The sequence below is a fragment of the Entelurus aequoreus genome, linkage group LG16, assembly GCF_033978785.1.
Source record: "Entelurus aequoreus isolate RoL-2023_Sb linkage group LG16, RoL_Eaeq_v1.1, whole genome shotgun sequence".
Lineage (NCBI taxonomy): Eukaryota > Metazoa > Chordata > Actinopteri > Syngnathiformes > Syngnathidae > Entelurus > Entelurus aequoreus.
Genome location: NC_084746.1, coordinates 29,467,963 through 29,482,214, shown reverse-complemented (window position 1 = coordinate 29,482,214; position 14,252 = coordinate 29,467,963). Strand labels below are relative to the sequence as shown.

The window sequence follows — 14,252 nt, the reverse complement described above, 5'->3', positions numbered from 1 at the left end:
GTATATATAAGTATATATATATATATATATATATATATATATATATATATATATATATATATATATATATATATATAAAAGCCCATTATTTATTTGTGCACTATTGATTAGTGATTCACAGAAATTCGGCCGCCGAAATATAAATACTTTGATCGGAGGCGACCACTCGGCGGCGTAGCTCGATTGGTAGAGTGGCCGTCCCACCAACTAGAGGGTTCCAGGTTTGATCCCCACTTTCGCCATCCGAGTCACTGCCGTTGTGTCCTTCGGCAAGACACTTTATCCACCTGCCCCAGTGCCACCCACACTGGTTTAAATGTAACGTAGATATCAGGATTCACTATGTAAAGCGCTTTGAGTCACTAGAGAAAATATGTAAAATAGATGCACGCGATTATCTGGAGCCTAGTCAGCATGTCAGCGATGTGGACGTAACTTTAATATATCCCACATACAGTATACCTATGGACAGCGATATACAAAATGGGGAACTATTAAGAGGACAATGGCAGCTTTTAGGGAAAGAAAGTCCAATTGGAGCAGCAGAGCAAAGCAAGCGTGACATCGTGTTCGCTGCAGCTGCCTTTTTGTCAGAGACATCAAGGGACAGAAGTAGAGTCTGTAAACACGAGTACAGTCTATAATAACACCAGAAAAAGATGCTAGATTTGTTGCTAGTCATTTCAATAAGGAAACAAATCACTAAAAGTCTCTAGACACTTGAAAAATTCTCAACAATTGGAAAATAAGCAGCAACAATTGAAAATTGAGCAAAACAATATAATGTAAAACATATATATGTTAGTACTAATTAATAACACAGATGTACATTAAATGTGTGTACTGTATACCTTGTTTAAACTTCTTTAAAGAAAACCATATCATGGCAATTTGTGCAAATTATACGATGACATCATAATGACCACGCCCCTACCGCGATAGGTATCTTGGCAATCTCGGGTAAACCCTAAATTATTATAATGATAGCAGAAAAGCTCTGAATCTTGTTTTCACAAAATACTGAACATCAACGAGTAGTTCTCAACTGGTTTATCTGTGGGACCCTGCCACAATATATTTCAACATATGAATGTATTTGTCAATTTCTTCATAATTTTGACAATTACAGTTTTCAGCTAATAAACACTAATGCTTCACACTCAAATAATAATGAAAAATAAGTGCAAAAACTTCATGAGCCTTTAATTGGTCTGTATGTTTTAATTGAACTCCTAAAATCAAATGACTTTTGCACGATATTCCCATTCATGGAGATGCACGAGTAAGAATGGCAAAATGAACAACTCAGAGTTGCAAATTGGTTTCCACGGTTCACTTAAAGAGCTGTTCAAAAAAGATTTTACATGCAAGAAAATATATTTCGATACTTTTTTTTGTTTGTTGCTGATATTGGACCGATATCAGATATCTATATAAGATCGGGACACCTCTACATTTTATACAGGTGAAAATCAGCCTTGTTAAATTACATCAGAGAGCTCATTAACCAATAAACCAGGAAACATGTTGTTAATTTAAATGCAAGTTTTCTATTTCCATTTTATAATGTTCTATTAATGCTTTTGTGTCCTGCATGAAGACTCAGCCTTGCAGTCCCTTTGATGCACCGACATTCTTTTCTATGAATGTGCGAACTTCCGTTCTTATCTGTGCTGTAAAGTTCAAATTTGAATGACGATAAAAAGGAAGTCTAGTCTAGTCTAGTCTATTAAAGCTAAACAGATGCTGGGATTTTATTCTTTTAGTGTGAGATATAGAAGGCAACAGAAAATCAGATTTGCATTAAAATTATGCACACATGAAATCTATTTTCTCTGCTTTTATTGCCAGATTTACCAGTTTGGTTAGGTGGTGCTTGAAAGTGTTTTCAATTTGGGCATTTTCTGATTCTGTTCAATGAGGATGTTTTCGTTATATTCTGTTCTCAACTCAACCAAAAAAAAATACCTCGACCTGCCTGTTTGTAATATCCACCTTTCTCTCTTTTTCTATAGACAGCAATAACCGCGTAGACAAATACAACAAGAACAAGCTTTTTCACAAGTTGACGTTTTCAAGGTGAGTTTATCTTTTTACTAATCGACGCATGTCTGCAAAGCCGGAATTTATGAAAAAAGTCAGCAGAAGTCTGCACCCATTTTATCATATCTTCTATATACATTTAGATATGATAGATGGATGAATTAGAGTAGTCAGTGTACAGCTTGTATATCATTTTTATCCACTAGAAATAAGTCAACACAAGCCAAATATTGTCGAAATAGCCTTCAACAGAAGATAATTAACCTCACAGTGTCCGAATTGTGTCACAAAACTTGTTTCATGAATGTTTCACTCAATGAAACGCTGCTCCCCAGCAGGGGCGTGGCAGCAAATGTTCTAACCCCAAACACAAGACTCCTAAAGGGTCCCCCATCCCAGCCTGAATCCAACATCACAGCCTCATACACACACTTGGTATATTTACATACACTAAAAAAAACAAGTTGAAACCAGCTTCTTAAAACACTTGTAAAACCTTATTTAGGTTTTTGACCTTTTAAAGATATCATTGACATACCGTGTCTTCAACATATCGTATAAAATGTTACGGTTGGGTGGTTGCATGTTTGTGTGCGGATCGTTTCCCCAAGATGAAAACGGAACACCTGAGGCAGTGTGCAGGTAGGACAATTATTTATTTTCCATAAATCAGTCCATAATATAAAAATGCAGGAAAAATACAAACAAACACACAAGAAGAGCATGCCGATTGCATGGGGAGCTAAGTCGGAAAACTAGCACTGGAAAGCTAACGTAAAAACAGGAATCAAAGGAGTACTAACGTAACTTGTTGCAGGAGCAAAAAAAAAAACAGCCAGACAGAGTGTGGCGAAAAGCAGGAATAAATAGCTCTCTGATTAGTGCCCGGGAGCAGGTGAGCATCTCGAACACTGATCAGCGGCAGGTGAAAATAATCAGCACCCATTGCAACCAAGAAACAAAAACCCAGGGGTGCTGAAAAAGAACTAAGAGAGTCTTAAACTAAAACAAAACATGATCCGGGCAACGGATCATCACATATAACCCCTTTTAACAATTTGTTTTTGTTTACAAAAAAGTGTCAATAAATTTAATATAAAGTGGCCAAAATAAAAATGTTCAATAATCATTGAACCTGTTCATATTCACTTAAATATAATTATACATGTACCAAGTTTTCCTTTTACTTCAGTGTGTAAAGTAGAGATTATTTGATTTACGTAGGATTAACATCAGTGAATAATAATACAAATAATAGTATAAATCACCCTTATTATTATTTTAATTATTGATATTACTATTATACAGTGCATCCGGAAAATATTCTCAGCAAGGGATGGGAATTGATAACGATTCGGATATTATCGATTCTCTCATAGATTCTTATTTGGAAAAAATTATAAACAGGTGGATTAGCATTAATTTTGTTTAGTTTAAAAGTAACGTGATCTTGCAAAGTCAACAGTGAGGTCTTAAGAGGCACATAGCATGGAAAAAAAAAAAAACTTTTTTGAAAATAAATATTAGAAATAAATATTCTTCTGTTGAATACAACAAGTTAAAACATGATGAAATTGCTTGGGCAGCACAGTTCCACAGTGGTTAGTGCATGACGCCACCATGTTGCTGTCTGATGTCACTACGCACGTTGCGTAATGACGTCATTCCCGCCCGCAACATTCATTAAGGGAATTGTTTGGAAAAATGGCAAGCGATTCCAAGGAATTGTAACACTGGGAACCGGTTCTAAACCACAACCGGTTCTCGATTCCCATCCCTATTCACAACGCTTTAGTTTTTCCACACTTTGTTACGTCACAGCCTAATTCCAAAAATGAATACATTGATTTACGCCCTCAAAATTCTACGCACAATACCCATTAAGGACAATGCGAAAACGTTTTTAGACATTTTTGCTAATTTTAAAGAATAAAAAACTCAGAAACCACATGTACATAAATAGTCACCGCCTTTGCCATGAAGCTCAATAGGGAGCTCAGGTGCATCCTGTTTAAACTGATCAGTCTTGAGATGTTCCTACTGTCACAAGCTGGGAGACAGCTTTGGCAAATAGACCCCAAGATGCAGCAGACGACAGGCAGATGGTGAGTAAAGTAATATGGTTTAATAAACAAAATAAAACACTTACAAGGGAGTGAGGGAACGGAGCACAAAAAGGTGAGTGCAAAAACAGAATCACAAGTCATGGAACGTCTTGTACTGATCAATAGGCAGCAATGGGCAGTCAGTAACACAGTTTGTAACATAAACAATCTTCCAGCCCTGACTGAGGGGCAAGCTGGCTTATAAAGAAGCCTGATAGGCTCAGGTTGCCAATCAGGGAGAGGTGAGGGAAACAACGCTCAGGCCAGAGTGGTGTAACCAGAAAATAAGAAAACAAATGAACATGCTTAATTGGAATACAGCTGTGGTGAATTCCGTTGGTTGGACATGATTTAGAAAAGTAAACAGCTGCCTATATATAGAGCACAAACCAAGACTAAAGTCAAAGGTACTGTATGTAGACATCCGAGACAGGATTGTCTCGAGGCACAAATCTGAGGAAGGGTACAGAAAAATACCTGCTGTCTTGAAGGTCCCAATGCATACAGTGGCTTCCATTATCCATAAATGGAAGAAGTTTGGAAACACCAAGACATTTCCTGGAGCTGGCCGGCCATCTAAACTGAGTGATCTGGGGACAAGGGCCCTAGTCAGGGAGGTAACCAAGAACCTGATGGTCACTCTGTCAGAGCTACAGCCTTTCCCTGTGGAGAGAGGACAACCTTTCGGAAGAACAGCCATCTGTGCAGCAATCTACCAATCAGGCTTGTATGATATACAGTGTCCATTTCTTAGTAAAACGTTTGCCAAAATGCACCTGAAAGACTCTCAGACATTGAAAAACAAAATGATGTGGTCTGATGAGAAAAATATAGTTTTTTCAGCATGATGCAGCATCATGCTGTTGGTTTGATTTTCAGCAACAGGAACTGGGAGACTGTAGTCAGCATAGAGGTTAAGATGAATGCAGCAATGTACGGACTGGGGTGACGGTTTATCTTTCGGCAAGACAAGGACCCTAAGCATACAGCCAAGATATCAAAGAAATGGCTTCAGGACAATTCTGTAAATGTCCTTCAGTAGCCCACCTACAACCCAGACCTGAATTTGATTGAACATCTAAGGAGAGATCTGAAAAGGGCTGTGCACAGACGCTTTCCATCCAACCTGATGGAGCTTGAGAGGTGCTGCAGAGAGGAATGGGCGGACCTGCCCAAAGATAGGTGTGCCAAGCTTGTGGCATGGTATTCAAAAATACTTTGTGCTGTACTTGCTGCCAAAGGTGCATCAACAAAGTATTGAGCACATGCTGTGAATACTTATGTACATGTGATTTCTTAGCTGTTTTTTTGATACATTTGCAAACATTTCCAAATTAACGGGTATTGTCTGCAGAAAATTGAGGACAAAATTAATTTGTTCTATTTTGGAATAAGGCTGTAACATCGCAAAATGTACAAAAAGGTGAAGCGAAAGTGAATACTTTTTGAATGCATTGTATTACTAATGCACGTCTTGGGAGTTAAGTTTCCCCCTGTCTTGAAAAACTAGTGATGGCTCTGTTTCGAACTTTAATCAAAGTTTCTTGAATGCACCACAGTTATGTGCAATTAGATGCAAAAGTTAAAACGTTCTCCTATGCTGCCACAAAATATATGTATAAAATGTTTACGTGTTCCAAAATGCTGATGTGATGTTTAAATGCTTATAGGTGAGCTTTGTTATAACATCTGTATTGACTGAAGTGTTAAAAGTTGGGTTTGATTCAAGCAACCTTATTTTTTAACTTTGACGGCTATATTAATTGTATATTAACATCAATGAGAGGTTTTTTTTTACTTAAATGGCAGAACAAAAATCTTCAAAATTGTACAAAAGCCCAGGGACCCTCCCTGTGCTTGGGCCCCGGAAAAACATCCCCACTTACTACCCTACTTTCACCCCCCTTGATCCCCATTGTCGGCAGCACTCATGCAGCCCAAAACCATGACCACCAATATGCTTGACTGGTGGAAAGACACAATTGTCTTCTCCCTTATGGTGGCATCTCTTTAGACAAAACGGCTACATGCTGACTCATTTTCCGTGGATACGAAATCTGACTTCTACAAAGTGTATCAATATTCAATAATATTGTTGTCCCTTAAGCATATATACTGTATCAAAAATGGTTGCTGAAATGTGAGAGCTTAAACTTCTTCAACCACAAGAAGAAATGTCTATCCAAGGCCCTCAAGGGGGCTAGGATAATATAAGAACACTTTGAGACAATCTCCACACTCACATGCAAGACTAACATAAAGTACACACATTAGAAGCAGTGTATTAACATTTGAGTACACAGCAGTGCGACAATAATCTGTAATTCAATTTTGAATGTCATCCCTTTATTTAGCATTTACAATGTCACACTCTAGAAGTGTAAAGTAGAATTATACTTCTGCGGTCTGAGCCCGACCTTACCGTCCCTAGGATTTTGCAAGGGATCCAATCTTGGTAAATCCAAGCATAATGTTTGACACTCCTAAAATCCCTTACCTACTATAGTTTCAAGCTGCAGAGATGACCCATGTGCGGACCAGTTACCTGCTTGTGGTTGTCAAAAATAAGCAAAACGACAACACTGCAAACACAGAACTGTTTAATCAGCTAGTTTTGCAGCATCTTTTCGGAATTTGCGTGAATCTGGTGCACTAACGAAGATGCTCGGTACTGCAGACAGAAATACTTCAGGATACAGTTTGAGGGTAAAAGCTACCATTTCTGCTGTTTTCTGCTCAGTATCAGTTTAGCGCCTTCTGTCGCCTTCCTGAGGATTGCCAACATCAATCATGTGGACCTCTTCTGTATCTTGATGACCACCACAACATGTGGTCGATTAGCCAGCACCTTTACCTTTGTATCCCATAAATCTCTCCACTAGTGCTCCATCTTTTGGTGTTCTTGCTGTTATGTTTTATTGTATAACCAGTTAAGAGCAATGTTCATACCCTGTGGCTTACCTGACTTCAAAGCAGGTGGTGTTTATCTCAAATGCTTAACTGTCATGCTTCCATTATCAGTAGCAACTCTTTTTTTATTATATGGGGGAATAATACTGCACAAAAATTAAATCCAGCAATAATTGATTTATTCAAACAAACGGCAGACACATACACCATACACAGTGGTACCTCCATTTATGAATATTTGAGGTAACAGCGGTTTCTTCGCTTTGTGTTATGCCTTAAGTTTCGAACATTAATTTTAATTACGAGTATACCCACCGCTTGTAGCAATTGTTCGCAACCCAAAGCCAGATATTAACACAATCCAGAGATCGACACAATCCTGCCCCTTAAACAACCAAACTGAAAAGGTTAGTGAGAAGGAGGTAGCCGACAAGACTACAAGGACAACCCCCACCAAATCAGAAAAACAAGCCGGGGAGGCAGAATCCACCCTTGGCGCTTAAACAACGTCCAAACCGTGGACATTTATCAATAAAAATATGGAGAAGCTGCCGTGTTTCAGTTTGTGACTACAAACTAGACTTACACACTTTGTCTTACTCAGACATTTATTTCGCCGGTAGTCACTCAAACACACCCATGTGCAACGTGAACACCAATAACAGTTCCGATTGTTACAGTACATGACGGAGAAGCAACCCAAAGGAAACAGATTAGTACGCTCCCCAAGGTAAATGTTGTATAATAATAATAATTAAAACAACTACTGGAGTTGTTCGTTTTGTATTGTTTTCAAACAATATTTCTTAACATTTTTTTTTTTAAATGGGTGTTACATGTTAAAATTGTGGATTAAATTCATTTTGATTCATTTCAATGGGCGATTTGAGTTACAAGCCTGGTGATGGATCCAATCGAGCTCTTAAATTGAGATACTACTCTTGATCAATATTTAATGTTATTGTTTAAACTTCAATATGTATACAACTGTCTTTAATTAGCACTACTGTGCTAAACAAGTAACACAGACTACGAACATAATCACTTACTGTACAATGTCTGCTCTCAATGGGATGTTCATAACTTCCTGTTTAGATGAATTAATCATAATCCTCAAAATTGTAAAAAAAAAAAGAAAAAAAGAGCGAGCGTCTTTTCTTGTCTTTCTCGCCATCTCCAGGTCCATCTCTAAGTTGAATGTCAAAGTTGACAACTTCTAGGTTTGTGGTCACAACCTTCTACTATTCAAGTGAGAGACATGATTAGCAATCTAGGATTAACCTTCACCATCACAGAGGCGATGCAGCAGCTCACTGGCTCAGTACGTAAGTAGCGACTTAAGCTAGTTAGATCTCTGTGATCACGCCTTTGCTAAATGTAGTTCTTCAGCATTCACACTTATAACTATTGCTAATTCTTGGTTAATATGCTGGTCACAACATCTAAATTTAGATTTTTGAAGGTTTTTTAGAGGGCTTTATGGGCGCAATGGATTACTCCCATTAGCTGCATTGTTACCGTACATCCATGTTGTAATATATTCCCAATGTTCGCTATGTCAAACAGCTTTGACCTGGCAGTTGAAAAGCTTTTAGTTGAGCACACACAGCTTTAATCAAAGAGGAAAAAGCAGGGGGCACATCATGTTTGACTTTCTAATTACTTCTCTTAGGACCCCAACCATTGATTTTTGCAGATGCCTATTGATTTTCCGGCCTTTTTGACGTTTGTCCCAAATACAGTGGAAGGCATGACATCCATGTGTCTATGTACTCAAGCTGGAGCAGTATGTTGCACCCAAAAACACAAGTCTGTTGTTTCTGATTATGTTGTTTTAGTTTGGGCAGCCTAGTGGACAAACATTGATCTGGTGAGATAATCTAACACTCTTTGTAGACGTTTCTGATTGGGGCAAAATCCCAAAACTAATATCCCAAGAGTGATGCATGTCAAAAGGTCTGAAGTGGGTCTGCTATTCATTAATTTGTCTCCTTTAATATGTTCTGTTATACTGCAGTTTTAGTGACACCACTATGTAGTTAGTTCCGGGGGACTGTCGGTAAGCCAACCTGAAGAAATAACCAAGAGTTAAGAGTGCAGTTTAGCTCCTTAAAGATTTGCTAATTGGCAATTTATGTTTGCTTGTTTTTACTCCATTGTCACTTCTACACTTGTTTCATGTTCTATTAGCCTAAAGAGTCCAAAGAAACCAAGCAAATGTCAGGAATGTGAATCTTACAACTCACGATTTGATTCGGTTTTCCTACTTGGGATGCCGATTCAATTCAGAATCAATTAAACACGATTCCTGAGAGGTTACAGCTTACAAAAGCTCGTAATGGCTGCTGACCTATGGTGTATACGCACAGCGAGTAAAGCGTGAAAATGGCTTAAAAATAATACATTTTTGAAAATATATGAGTTCATTTACAATTTAAATGAATAAGAATCGAGATGCGGATGTGAATCAAATTTTTCAGCAACCCTCCTGAACAATAGGTTGTATTCACCTGACGTCACGTCCGTCTTGATAAAAATGTGAGACTCGAAGTAGTGGGCCAGTTGAGTGTCTGTTGTCATAGCGTTCTGGTGCCATTTTGCCTCTCTCGAAGAAAAATGCTGTATGCTTGCAATGTTCAAGGCTGCTTAAACCATTTTAACCGCGAAATGGATCAACGTTTTTTCAGAGTTTATCAAAATGTAACCAAGATGGGCGATAAAGGGCAACATTTTACGAAAAACAACAAGGAAAGTGGGACACACTCCAGATAAATGCAGCAGAGTCGAAAAACGTACATGTTTGCAGTGATCACTTTATTAAAGGTTGGTTTGATATATTTTTAACGCTTATTTGCCATTTAATTATTATCTTGATAATATTAGTATTTTATCTTGTTTTGGGGTTCTTAAAACACATTTTTGCTCGTTATTATTAGGAGCGTCCCAATTCAATTTCTAATCAGTCCTATACCAGCAAAATATATAGATATAGGCTTGCATTTAAACTCTCCAATATAAGCACTCATATACAAGCAGTTTTACTTGTGCAAAGCTGGACAGCCAGTTAACATTTCAATGTCCTTCAATAAAATCACAATATTGGCCAAAACATATTAACGCTTCACTTCAATTTAAAGACAGCATAAGTCTGTCATAAGGTTCGTGGTTTTCATAACTACCACTGTTCTCTGACCTACTCGACAATACAAAGTAACACAAATATGCACTACGACTTCTGCTGTTTGATATCGGTATTGACCAATACTACAGGGCTCAAATATCGGAATCGCATCGGAAGTGAAAAAGTATGCACAGTCCTAGTTAACATCTTTGTGTCACCAAAATGATTGTGTATGTTTGACAGCGTCAGTACCACTATGTGCTAAACTCAAACAGTTGTAGTAAAGAGACCCACCCTTCACCGTGGTCGTTTGCTTTGTCGTCTCAGCAAACTTCCCTTTAATCAAAATTAGCCGGCCATAATTTGCAGCCCTTGTTCCTGTGAAGTCTTTGAATAATGCAGCGCCATGTCCTTAAACTTCCACTCGGATTTGTCTGCTCAGCAGAGAAAGTGACAAAGACACCGACCCGCTTGGAGCGTGTGGTGGGGGGGTTGGAGAAAGCAGGCGAGGCGAGCGGCCCTGCACAAAAATAAAAGCAGGCGGGTGAAAACGTTGGTGTGGAGGCAGCGCAGGGACACAGATGGGTGAGAAAATGCTCTAGACAGACTGTAGAAAAAGATAAATAGCGGGACTGATTGTAACAGAAAGGGCCACACAGTGCAGCATTTCTATTAGCTTCCAAAGGATGTTTAATGTGATTTGCCTGTGTAATGACACAATAAGTCATTTGTATTTTTTAGCGTTGGGTCAGTGCTTGTCTTGCTGTTTTTCACTGCATTGTACCTACAGTACCTCCTCCTGATTACTGGAAGGTTGAATACATGTATTTTTAGCAATGTGGAACATGCAAAGACAGCACATGATGAATGGCAGTGGTCTCACTTTGTGGCAGCAACAACCATAACGAGAACATGTGGAGCCGTGACAGTACTCGCCCCTCCCTCCTAAAATACTCAGTAAAGGTTTATTTCGAATTGTATGTTGGATTGTTTGTAGCTAGATAGGAGAGGAACTTACAATACAAATACATTATGATTGTGTACTGTAGCTGGTCACATGACATAGTTCCAGTCTATAGCTTGGATTGTAATGTTGCTCTAATGACCTTGCAATTAGTTTACCACTGTTGCCCTCAGGCGTTAATACATTTTCTAACTGTATTGACACCCAACATTATTTGGCCAGTAATAAGGACTCATGCCTCTCTCCAAATCCCACCAAGTAATCTTATATATATATATATATATATATATATATATATATATATATATATATATATATATATATATATATATATATATATATATATATATATATATATATATATATATATATATATATATATATATATATATATATATATATATACTGTATTTTTTGGACAATAAAGCGCACTTAAAATCCTTTTATTTTCTCAAAACGACAGTGTGCCTTATAACCCGGTACGCCAAACTGACCTCAAAGCAATTTTATTTGGTGCATTGTGAAATGATAAGTGTGACCAGTAGATGGCAGTCACACATAAGAGATATGTGTAGACTGCAATATGACTCAAGTAAACAACACCAAAATTGTATATGTTCCATTGAAAATACAGAACATTACACACGGTGCTCAAAAATCTATCAAAATGTTTTAGTACGACTTTGGCAAGCTATGAAGCCAACATATGAGTATTATTATGGTGTGTGTATAAGGTAAGACATTATCTGGCGTTTTGTTTCGCAATATTATGCAAAAGCAACTTTTCTTCCCTTGTAGTACCTGCTGATGTGTATTTGGGATCTGCATAAGTCCTGACAGTTTGTGCGAGTCCGCCCTTGTAGTCCGTGCCGACACCGTAGTCGATAAGCTTCTTATTTTTCTCTATCTTCTTGTTATGTGACATTCATCCACCGCTGTTGCCATTTCTAATATAAAGTAATGTAAAGTTCTTACTTATATCTGTCAGTAAACTCGCCATGAAAGCGCTAAAACGTACCGGTGTAGTGCGTTTACATTATCCACCGAATGAACTTTAGTTATTAGAAATTTCCGGTCGGTATGTATATACTTTTTTTGGTGTGCAATATGTGTCCTCTTATTGTATTCGTATATTTTTTTCATTTTTATTGAAGTCATGTTTGTTGTCAGTCGTGCTTATGTATGCATTTTATAGATCACTCAGTGGCCACAATATTGAACACCCTGCTCTGATTGGTTTGGTCTCATCTGCTGGCCAATACTACAGTAGTATTACATTTGTCTGTTAATTTAACCATTTCTATGTTTAAATATGCTTAATTTAGGGCACAAATGTTAAAGAATACGCTTAAAAAAAAAAAAAAAACATTCGATGGAGTGAAACCGTAATACGACTGTAGTTGACTTTGCATGCGGTTGCAATTCCAAGACATTAGATAGCAGTAGTGTATATAGGATACAGTGTGTTGCCTTGTTAGGGAGTAGTTGAATCTAGTCTTTTGTTGCATCCTAAAAAGTGTTTATACTGTAACTATTTAACTTATTACACACCAGCTATTAAATTGTGCCGTGCCTTTTAGTTGTAGTTTTTGTTACTAAATTTGGCGGTGTTAAAATCGGCATGTAAAATCGCTATTGCTAACCAGTAGCATGTACAGTATATGCCAATGTATATTAGAATCAAGCTAGCGCATTTTGAAAAGTGGAGCCTGCCTGTACGTTGGAGTGCTCTCTATTAGGCATACTTGCTTTGAAAGCAGGTAAAATGGCGACATCACCTTAAGGCAGGCTGCATTAGTGCTGCATTAGCACTGCATGGGTATCAATCAATCAATCAATCAAAGTTTACTTATATAGCCCTAAATCACGAGTGTCTCAAAAGGCTGCACAAGCCACAACGGCATCCTCGGCTCAGATCCCACATCAGGGCAAGAAAAAACTCAACCCAATGGGATGACAATAAGAAACCTTGGAGGGGACCGGTGCAATGGACGTAGAGTGGATCTAGCATAATAGTGTGAGAGTCCAGTCCATAGTGGATCTAACATAATAGTATGAGAGTCCAGCCCATAGTGGATCTAACATAATAGTAATAATAGAGTACTGTATGAGTGCTGCATGAGTGGATAAGTTGCAACACCTGAAGCCACGTCACATGACGGTATTAAAGGTATTGAAATATGACACTGTTTGATTTTATTTGAATCGATACCCGGTAGTCCCAACAGAATTGTGTCAGTGCCTGTAAAAGTATCCACTTAGGTAGCCATTCGTAGCCCAGAGTTCAATCTCTTGAGGTAAAATTTGATTTGATAACCTTAGCGGGCCGATTGCACCTTGTTCACAATGTTCTCCCCAATGGGAATCTGATGTATTTCATGTACACTACATACCAAAAGTTTGGACATACCTTCTCCTCATTCAATGCCTTTTCTTTATTTTCATGACTATTTACATTGTAGATTGTCACTGAAGGCATCAGAACTATGAATGTGTGAACTATGAATGAACATGTGGAGTTATGTACTTAACAAAACAAGGTAAAATAACTGAAAACATGTTTTATATTCTAGTTCCTTCAAAATAGCCACCCTTTGCTGTGATTACTGCTTTGCACACTCTTGGCATTCTCTCAATGAGCCTCAAGCACACCTGTGAAGTGAAATCCATTTCAGGTGACTACCTCTTGAAGTTCATCGAGAGAATGCCAAGAGTGTGCAAAGCAGTAATCAGAGCAAAGGGTGGCTATTTTGAAGAAATACATAATTCCACATGTGTTCATTCATAGTTTTGATGCCTTCAGTGACAATCTACAATGTAAATAGTCATGAAAATAAAGAAAAAGCATTGAATGAGAAGATGTGTCCAAACTTTTGGCCTGTACTGTATATTTCCAATGCGTCAATATAAAGCTTTTTTTTGTTGTTGCTTATCAGCATCCATGCAATACAACAATACCACCTTTTTCACACTTGTCCCCGCCCCCCCACCCCCCACTAAGAAGACAGTATCAGACGGTCCAATAGCGTTTAATTGCCTGTGTTTTTTTTTATTTTTTATACGCCCCGCTGAAAAATAATAGCCACTCAGCACTTCTGTCATCAAGATA

General features: G+C 38.0%; 1 protein-coding gene across 1 annotated transcript in view; it reads left to right on the top strand.

Moving 5' to 3' along the window:
- tnr (tenascin R (restrictin, janusin)) overlaps positions 1-14,252 on the top strand; it is a 435,043-nt gene that overhangs the window by 164,353 nt on the left and 256,438 nt on the right. The window contains exon 5 of the mRNA XM_062022570.1: positions 2,016-2,079. The gene's annotated coding sequence lies outside the window, so the exon portion shown is untranslated. The remainder of the gene's footprint in view (positions 1-2,015; positions 2,080-14,252) is intronic.